This window comes from Grammomys surdaster, unplaced genomic scaffold (assembly GCF_004785775.1).
Source record: "Grammomys surdaster isolate TR1022 unplaced genomic scaffold, NIH_TR_1.0 225, whole genome shotgun sequence".
Taxonomy (NCBI): Eukaryota; Metazoa; Chordata; class Mammalia; order Rodentia; family Muridae; genus Grammomys; species Grammomys surdaster.
The window spans coordinates 2321221-2329519 of record NW_021604670.1 but is presented as its reverse complement, the minus strand read 5'-3'; positions in this window follow the sequence as shown (position 1 = coordinate 2329519).

Genomic DNA, 8299 nt, shown 5'->3' with positions numbered 1-8299 from the left:
TTTTTTTGAGAATACTCACCTATGATCATCAAGGAGACTGCCTGTAATTTTCAGTGTGGTTGGGTCTGTATCTGGTCTTGGTATCAAAGTAATGCTGGCTTCACAAAAATAATTTAGAATTGTTTCTTCCATTTATGGAATAATTTCAGGAGTGCTGGCTTTATTTCATGGGAGGTCTGCTAGAATATGACTTTATTTTTCAGCTGGGAGACATTTAGTTACTGCATCTTCCTCACTGGTTGTAATCAGTCTGTTTATTTACCTCATCTTGGCTGGATTTCAGTACATCAGATGAATTTAATCTTTTAACCCATGTTGCTTATATTTTCAGTTTAATGGAATATAAGTGTTACGCTTGTCCTAATGATCATGTGAATTTCATCAGAATCATTTGGAGTGTCCCTCATAACACCACAAACTTTATTAATTTATTAATCATCAGCTTATTTTTTGGTCATTCGGTTAAGGCTTTTCAATCTCTTTAATATTTCAAAAACTAAAAATTTCTTTTGCTAATTCTTTGAATTGTTTTTTTAATCTTTTAAAATTTATCTGAGTCCTGATTTTGATTTTCTCTCCCTGTCTTCTATTTTTATGTGTTACCCGTTAGTTTTTTTTCAAGAACTTCATATTAACTAATTAATTTGAGATCTCTCCAAATTTTTGATGTACGCACTTAGTGCTATAAACTTTGCTGTTAGAAATTTCTTTTATTGTATTTTTGTCTGTGTTTAGTTTTAATTTAATTAAAGGAATTTCTTAAATTTTCTTGAAACTTTCATATTTCTTGATTTTTTTTTCCTTTACCTGATTATGTGGTTAGGTTTCCATGAATTGGTGTATTTCTGGAGTTTCTATTGCTGTGGTCAGAATACTATGTTTGATTTTCATATAGTTTTTTAAATTTTCTTTGTGTTTCAATATGTAATCAATTGTCGAGAAAGTTCATGGGCAGTAGAGAATATTATTTTTTAGCATTTGGGTGGAATGTGTGTAGATGTCTGTTAGGTCCATTTGATTGATGAAATAATTAACATCAAGGTTTTCCTGATTAGCTTTTGTTTTATTTTCTACGTGGCCTTATATTGGTGAGAATGGAATATATAAGCTACTCCTTATCCCTGTATTGAGACTAATCTATGGTTTTAGATCTAACAGTACTTTTCTTTTCATTTTTTATAATCTTTAATTTTTTTTACAGTCCAGTCATTATTCCTCTCACCCTCTGTCCACTTTCTGACAGTTCCTCATTCCATTTCTTCTCCCCCATTTCCAAGAGAATGTCCCCACACCCCACCCTACCCTACCCTACACTTTCAGGCCTCCCTACTCCCTGAGGACTCAAGTTTCTCTTGAGGGTTAGGTGCCTGTGTCTTCTCTCACTGTGAGGATGAAGGCAACCCCATAGAAAGACCAACAATCTCAATTAACCTTGAACCACCTTCCCCCACCCCTGCCCCAAGATCTCTCAGACACTGAGCTACCAAACAGGAAGCATACACTAGCTGGTCTGAGGCCCTGGACACATACACAGCAGAGGACTGCCTGGTCTGACCTCAGTAAAAATATTCCTTTTAAGAAATTTAATACACCCATTTTTCACTCATATGTATATATGATTGTGATATATTTTGCTGAATTGTTCCTTTAATGAGTCTTAAATGGACTTATTTCTTCTGACTAGATTTGTTTTGAAGTTTGTTTTGTTGGATATAAGAATGGCAGTGTTTGCTTTGTTGATGGTAGTGGTGGTTGTATTCCATTTGGCTAATTTGACTACAGGTTTATTGTTTATTTTTTCAAGGAACCAATTCTTCATTTGACAGTTTCTTTGGAATGCTTTTCTGTTTCCTTCCACGTGGTTAACTTTTGTTGTAGTTTTGATTATTCCTTGTTATTTATTGCCTTTGGTGTGATTAGTTATTGTGCTTCCCCAAAGAGGTACATAATTTATTTATTTATTTATTTTAGGTTTTCTGGTTTTTTTTAAAATAATAGACATTTGGAGCTATATGCTTTTCTTCTTAGGATTGTTTTCATAATATTCTGTAGGTACATTAAGTTTTCATTTCTTCTTAATTCCAATATTTTTAAAATCCTTTCTCAATTTCTTCAATGATGCCCTAATTATTCACTAGTGTTTTGTTTAATTTCCAACAAATGTAATTATTTTCTGAATTCTTCTTGGTGAGCTTCATTGATTTTAAGCTTCATTTTATGTAACTTATTCTCTGCGGCAACTGTTTTTTATGAGACTGGTAATTTTGGAAAGAACATACTGTCCTTTTCGGGAAAGATATGTGGGGGAACAGACAGGGAGGGTCCCTCAGTCTCGCCAATTCTCCTTGGCACTTGGATAGAGGCTGTGGGTTGTGCTTTTGATATTAGTATTTGAGCCACCAGCCTGGAGTCCCAAGACAATATTTCAGGCATTTCTAAGGTGGTGAGGGGAGCAGACTGTTTATTGCTCATGCCATGTAGTAAAGGAGCCTATATGGAGTTCTATGGCATGGTGAGCAGAGCCTCAGGTGAGGCGTGACTCTTAATGGATCCAGCAACAAAGAATAACTAGGCAACTTCAGGTTTTGTTGGGAGGTATAGTTCATGAAGCTGTAGAAATGGTGGTGAATCAGACATATGAAGCATTTGATCATCTTTCAAGGTCCCTAGGAAGGAGTGAGTAGAGTTGTAGAGGAGACAGTAGACCTCTTACGTACTTCAGCCTCAGGAACTGGTTGGTTACCTGTAGAGGACCCTGAGGCACAGCGGGCAGCATCACAGAGGAGGTAGGGTTCCTACTAGATCCAGACACATGGAGCAGTTAGGTATTTGCAGAGAGTGCAAGGTGGAAGGGCCCAGCCACGAGGTTGAGATCCTCTTATTGGATTCTGTCCAATAGAGAGGCTGGTTTTCCAGAAGAAGTTTTTAGGTAGGCACACATACTTTTGTGATCCTTCCAGTGTACTTCAGATTACAGTATTAAACATACCAAGCACCAAAACATTGAGGAGTATTTTTCTGGGTTCCTGCAATGGTGACAGAGTGTGAGAACTAGAGTGTATAAGTCACCATGGACTAGTCTAAATGAAGCTTGGTCCTTGCATATATCTGATGAACTAGTTATAAGGTGAGCCCGTAATAAGCAGAGAAAAATACACTATTTGAAACTCCCTGATATTAAAATCCAATCCACATATTAAAAAATGTACAGCAGGTTGAGTAGGTATATTATCACGATTTGCCACAAGGTTTCCTATGTTCAGTAAGCAAAGCCAAGACAGGTGGGTGAAAAGAATAAGAAATGGAGAGAAAGGTATTGAATAGAAATATTAACAAAGGCTTCTAGCCTACTGCAGTTTACTCTTTTATTTTAAACCCAGAAAACAGCTCTGAACATTTTTGCCTTGATGAACTGGAAAAGTTCCACACATAAAGGCCAGCAACCCTGACATAAGGCTGTACAAAAATGAAAATATCTTTTCAATGAGAGGCTAATCTTGTGCAAACACATTGCAGGGTGTTTTTACGTCCTTTAATGACCCCTAGCCTCTCTCTTACACCATATTGTTAATGGAGAAAATGTGTGTGTTAAACAGTGTACAGATTGAACTGGTGGATTATTTTCCTTTTTTTTCAAAAATTCATTCTGCCCCAATAGCCAGATCATTTCTGAGAAATACAAAACAAAACTGAATTTTCCTCAGCTTCATTAATGGAAGCCTGAGAAATTTTAAAGAGATGGTTTCCTCCTGAAATTGTCCTTGCAAGCTTCTTTCAGGGACATCCTAGATAGGGGCAAGTGGCTCCAGCAAAGGAATGAGACTAGTGCAGACTAGATGGCAAATTATTTAGTCATTTGGTATTCTTTTATTCAAAAAGGACAAGCTTCTTCCCTGTGAACAGATAAAGTAGCAAATGCTGCTGATGGAAACAGAATATGGACCTGGCTTTGTGTAGCTTCCTTCTAGAATAGCACTGTGTTAGATGTATAAACACTGGCCCCATGCTTTCAGGATGAATGCTGACAAACATCTTTAATCATTAATAGCTGTCATAATGTCACTTGGCATTATTTTATGATGTACAGGTTTCCACATTACTTGAAATCACAAGGTTTCTACAATTCCCTTTACGGAGTCTCTTGTCCATCCTTTTAGTTAGTCCTTGTTAGTATATATCACTTATTTCCCTGAAAGTGTTGTTTTATCAATGGCTCTTTGATCTTGTTTGACAATGCTTCTTTTCCAAAGAAGGGACTCAAAGAACAGCATGCTGATAAGAAAAAAATATATGTTGAGTTTTCAATTTAGATTGGAAAGCTAATGGATCTCCACTGAGAATTAAACTGATTAACTACACCCAGGGGACATCCTAGGACCACTCCAAATAGGTCCATTCCCCAAAATCTTCTTAAAACCAAGCTGTGAGATAGAGGAAAGACTAAGTAAGGACATTTTATAGATGGAAAGAACTATAAAGAAACTAAAGACTAGGGTGGAATTAGCTTGTTTTTTTTTTTTTAAAAAAAAAGAGAGATAGCTGATTGTTGCTCCAGAGTCTACTTGAAATAAATGCTTGAAATGAGTGCTATACATACCAAATATCCATTTGTTAAATTTCTGATATATTGTTCTATTAAGTCCAATAAGCCTGAATTTTTAAAGTCTTAACAACAATAAATTTGTGGGATATAAAAATGCCTAGACTCAACATCATGTCTTCTCTAACTGCAGCTATCTCCACAGTATGCTAAAAGATTCAGAGTAGAATATATCTGGGGAAGTACTGCCTCCATATAAAATGGCCCTATTGTTCATATTAGTGTGTCTATGTTAATGCAACACAGGCACTGAAAACATGACTTATATGCCTCTGCTGTAGGAGAGCACATTTTGAGTTTGCTGCTGCCATCACTCAGACTTGATTACAGTAGGTAATTGACCATTTATTATCTTTAATGTTCATGCCATGATGAGCTAAATAAGGCATCATACACCCTGTTGTGAAACTATCCATGTGACTTATAAACTGAGATTCTTCAAGTTGAAGGAAGCAGGAAGGCAACCTAACCATACTGGAACATAAAATATTATTCTTATGATAAGCTCAGACAAAGAAGCCTATTTTTCCTTTCTACCACTGCCTAAAGGCTAAAGTTAGGCTGCCATGTATATCCTATATTTCTAGAACTTTATCCAACTCAGAAACTGCCAGGCTTTATGAACAATTCTACAGAAAATGATGTTTGAACACAAAATATAGGACATGACCATGGATGGAATGATGAGAAACAAACGAGTAACTAGGAGACACGTAGAAAATATTCAGGGAAATATAGCAAATGAATACTTAGAATAACCACAAAAGAATGATGCCACTCTTATATTTATATGTCTCCATGCTGCAGGCATAACACAAGCTCTTACACACATCTTTACACTATGCTTGTCCCAAAGAAAATAAAACCGAGGTTTCTCCATCCTTTATATTTCTCAGATAGGAGATTTCTTGAGAAACTACTTACATGTTTTCATGAAGAAGGCAGCAATACTTATATATGGCTAGTGTTCAGGTGACAGGGGCAAATAGTCACTGTTACTGTTGCGTGTACCATTGCACATATACTCCATATTTACTTGTCTTTTATTTTTTTACTTGAAGCCTGTCTTTAGTTATTTATTTCAACCAAATATTCACACTGTAAAGATACCTCAGACTGTGCACAGAATGGGAAGCCTTTTTCTCATATTGCTATCTTCCATCCAGGAATTGAGAGTAAACTTTCTCAAAGAAAAATAAAGTGAACTACACATATGCATTATAGATATAGTGCAACATTTTTCAGTTTCTGCTATTTTTAAGTCAATATAAATTAGATAGATTAATTTGTATTCCATAACCTAACCCTAGATATGACTATATATATATATATATATTACATAGAAATATTTATATAAAATATGAATTTTTATACTTACTACTTTTTTATATTTTCATTTATTTATCTGCATCATAAATTTTGCCTCCTCCCAGTCTTCCCCACTAGAGACTCTACCCCCCTCTCCTCTTCTGAGCTTCTGAGAGAGTTTGCCTGCACAGTACAATATGTAAATACATTATATATATATATGTACATACACAATATACATGCATGCACACACATGCACACACACACACAAACCCATACATGAACACATGAATGCATGCTCTTAAAACACATCCTGTCTCTCACATACACCAAAACCCAGGTTTGTCTCTGCAAAGTATCTCATTTATAGTTCTAGAGAAGACTTGGGAAAAGCTTTCTTTTAATTAATCTTTTAAAACCTGGTGAAGCAAAGGGGTGATATATGTACCCCTAGGTGACTTACACTTGGTATTCACATTCTTTAGTAGTTCTCCAACACTGTATCAGGGTTGGTCTCTGTAGTTGATAGATTAAAGTCAAGTTCCAGAGACAAGGTAATGAAGGAGTTCTCCGCTACCTTCTCCATAATTTCTTTCAAGGGAACAAGCTGTCCTGTGGAAAGAAATGCCTATTTAAAAGGCAAGGTGATGAGCAGGGTCCTACCAGTGGCCTCATGGGGGCATCTAAACAGCCTTTGCTAATCTTCACAGATGACAGCTCCTACTGACAGCTTAAATGCGATGTCAAGAGACTCTGAGCTAGAACTATCTGGCTAAACTTCTCTCTGGTTATTAATGACAGCTCTCTGAAGCAACTAAGGCTTTATATAATGTGTTACATAACAATCAATAACTGATGCAACATCCAAGAAATTAACTTCAGTTGTAGGTAAACAGAGTGAGTATATTTCTATGGTTACAACCCAAGTTTGTTTTCATAATGAGACTGAAAGCAATAGACAGAGAATTAAGATGGAAGATAAAGCCATGCCATGAAAGAAACACAGTAGAAAATGATAAACTCACAGAACATTAATTGAATACACATAATAACCTTATACTCTGAGATAAACACTCCAGACTAGACTATGTGTTTGAGGTCTCTTAAAATATAGCTATGTCCCCACTCACCTCATTTTAAAAATATGTTGATCCTCCCCAAAGTCCGTATTTCAGAAATGTTAACTATATTCTAGGCAATGTTGAGTATATTTTAAGGAAGTCATGCTATTGGGATGGCATAAAAAATACTTGATAGGAGCTTCATTAATCTTATTAAATAACATGTCTTCGCCATGCATTGATTAGACATACAAAACATTTATCCCCATAAGGAATTGCAAAGGAATCTAAAGTCACTCAAAACCCAGCCTTTTCCTGCCTATGGTTGTCAAGGTAACGAGCATCTTATAATTCTAAGCAAACAGACCTCTCTGCAGAAGATTTCTGAAGCCACCATAGGTATCATACAGTCACCCATGCCTCCCTCTTTGTAAAAGAGTTTCCAGGGGAAAACCTCAGGAGGGCTAATCAAGATATTAGATTTACTCACAGACAACCACAGTGTCAATGTCTCATGCAAGTTGGGATAAGTAAGCAGGATATTCTTCAAGTTCTATCAGCTTAGGTGCTAAACCCATGAGCACCGAATGGGAGCCCCCTCTGGTGTGAGTGCTCATTATAACACCTGTGCCCAGGACAATCGCTGAGAAGAAATGACAGGCCCTAAAATGCAAATTACACTTGTGCTTTTATATACAACACACTCATGGTTATACATGGCATCATTTTAATTGCAAAAAAGTGAGAACAGGAGCTTGAAACATTAGATTATGCTTCAAAAACAACCTTCTTTTTAAAGAAGAGAAAATGGAGCATCAGTGTAAGAGAGCTGTAAATGAACTAAAGACAACACAACTTCAACAGGTAGTAATTGAAATGCTCACCTGTTACATTAAAAAGAAAATGTCCTAATATATACAGGGAGGGACACCAGAAAGTGATTTCTACAGAGTTTCAAAGCTAACTTACATTCTTTAGATAGACACTATCAACAAACAAGTGAAATTTCTTGGAAGAATTCATTAGTAAGTTACAAAGACAGTTTAAATATTTCTTTCCAATAAGCCCATCAAGTTTACTGATTTAATGTTATTTTGCTGCAGTTTATAGCAGAACCTGTTTGGAACTTAGGAAATGGCTCAGTAGCTAAAACTGTGTGCCCTGCAAGTATGTTAACCTGAGCTAGGATCTGCAGAACTCAGTATAAATATTTAACACCATAGGACAAGTATTCAAACTCTCAGTATCTTTACCAGCATTTGGGATGTGAACACAGGAAAACTGCCAGAGTCTTGTGGGCCAACTGGCTTGTCTTAATAAGCAAGTAAAG